This window comes from Corapipo altera, unplaced genomic scaffold, assembly GCF_003945725.1.
Source record: "Corapipo altera isolate COAL_440 unplaced genomic scaffold, ASM394572v1 60648, whole genome shotgun sequence".
Classification (NCBI taxonomy): domain Eukaryota; kingdom Metazoa; phylum Chordata; class Aves; order Passeriformes; family Pipridae; genus Corapipo; species Corapipo altera.
Genome location: NW_020889635.1, coordinates 1 through 2,028, shown reverse-complemented (window position 1 = coordinate 2,028; position 2,028 = coordinate 1). Strand labels below are relative to the sequence as shown.

The 2,028-nt window shown below is 50.8% G+C and overlaps 1 long non-coding RNA gene across 5 annotated transcripts; it reads right to left on the bottom strand.

The window, feature by feature from the left end:
- Positions 1 to 45: 45 nt before the first annotated feature.
- Positions 46 to 1,992, bottom strand: LOC113942257. 5 transcript variants are annotated; one of them, XR_003525879.1, is made up of 3 exons: positions 1,688 to 1,992; positions 961 to 1,091; positions 46 to 432 (listed from the first exon to the last, which is right to left on the bottom strand). It is a non-coding gene; the product is annotated as an uncharacterized LOC113942257 (long non-coding RNA). The 5 variants fall into 5 exon arrangements; XR_003525878.1 differs by lacking the exon at positions 1,688 to 1,992 and adding an exon at positions 1,387 to 1,616; XR_003525877.1 differs by lacking the exon at positions 1,688 to 1,992 and adding an exon at positions 1,391 to 1,615.
- Between the last annotated feature and the right edge of the window lie 36 nt (positions 1,993 to 2,028).

Below are 2,028 nucleotides of genomic sequence, written 5' to 3'. Positions count from 1 at the left end.
AGCTCTTGTTACATCTCAACACTCAGACATCATTCCCCCTTTTTCCTTGACACTGGGCCATCAGGCCAGTGTCTCATTATTTAAAGCAGAGTTTGACTCCTCAGTGACAACAACTGACAGCCCTGAATCATAACACAGGCTGAGACACAAACACACATGGGAACTCTGAAGGATCCACTTTGTTCTGCTCACCAATCCAAAGGAGCTTTCTTAACTCAAGAATAACAGACTCCAGGGCCTTTTTCTGCCCCTTTACCTGCTATAAATGTGATCCCCAAGACCTGCAAAGGCCCTTTCCCCCTCACCTGCAGGGGCTGGCAGTGCCACCACTCGACACGGCCCCAGGGGCTGGGCAGGAACGGAGGGGCTGGGGCGTCCAATCCATCGGCCCAGGCGGCACCAGGAGTTCCTGGAGTTCCTGCAGGGGAGAGCCTCAAGCCAACAAAGGATTAGGAAGAGCATTTTAAACTGTAGTATGTATATCTCCTGGAGTATGGGGAGTTGGACAAGGCCTACTGGGGCAACAAGGGCACACTCAAGGCTACCTATTAAAAGGATCTACCAGCACTCAAAAGCTATCTGTCCTTCTTTCAGGGGGAACTCAGGAAACTGTTTGCCAAGAGCCTCCAGGAGGATTTCCAGTTTTTGGGCCTCCCTTTTAACCACTTTTCCCATCCCTGTAGCTGGGACTATCACACCTGTTCCCTACAGGGGGAACAGCCCACAAAGGTCACCATCAGGGATGCCATGAACTGCAAGTCCCTTGTCAAGGGGGTCACTGCACACCTTGTCCTTTCTTTGCCCTCCCCACCAAAGATGCTTCCAACAGCTCTGAGACATCTGGCAGACCCAGAGCTCTCCTCAGGGAATGCTTCAGCTGCTTAAAGGCTGCCCTTGCACCATCCAGCCAAGGCAGCAAATTCTTACAGGCTGTTTGCAAAGTTGGCATCACAGTCTTACCACACATCCAGAGGGAGCATTCCAGAGTCCAGCCCGTCCTACCATTCCCAGGGAGGCAGTTCCTGGGCTGTCTGGGGCTCAGGGAGGAGTCACGTGGCTTCTCTTCTTCCTTCCTGCTTCCCCATTTTCTCCTTCCAAAGCAAAGCTTTCTTGGCTTTCCTTGCTCCAGGAGATGCAGCAAAGGCCATCTTTTCAATCCAGTACTGGAAACTACTCGAGGTTGTCATTCAAGGTGGTTCTCTCAGGTCCTGCACTCATCAATCCCCTGGGCCATTGGTTTTCTTGGAGGGTTCTTGCATTCACCTTCTACAAGCAAACCACGAGGAACAAATTCAGCTCTTACTGCAACCAATCCAGTCTGGCATTCTGATTTTAAAGGATACTGGCTTGGCCTTACCAGGAGAGATCCCACATCAGGGGTAATACCTACAGCTTCTGCCTCTTCCACTCTCCTGCAATTCCACTGGCCCACACCACAGGAACAACTGCAGCTGCCACTTCAGTCGGGACCTTGCTGCTGACAGGAGTTATTCCCTGCACAACAAGAGCTGCTGCTTGGACGCATTTAGTTTCAGCAATTACAGTGTCAATAGCCCCAGTTTTCCATTTCATTGCTGCCTCAACTTTTCCACTCAGTCTCTTCCTAGCACAGGTTTGGGTGAGTTTGACAAAGAAACTGAGGAATTACCCAATGTTTTCCCAGTTTAACCCCTCTCACACCAATCACCTTAACAGTGCCAGTCCTTAATTCTCCCTCTCTTGTGTTAAGGACTGAGGAAGTTGGAGCTGTGTCTGAGCAGGACATGTGCAAACCAAATGCTGGGGACTGGAACACACATCTTGCACTCCTGCAGCTCTTACAGTCACATTCCAGAGAAAACAGCCAATTGCACCATCACTGCTCATTTCTTAATCCCAATCCCACCCTTCTTTGGCACTTGGAGCACCACTTTTATCACCCAATTACAGCCCATGAGAGAGCTCCATGTCTAGCAGGGACAGGTACCCCTGGGATACTCTCAGCAATGCCTGAATCCACTGCAGGGACCTTGCTTTGAGCTCCCCAGG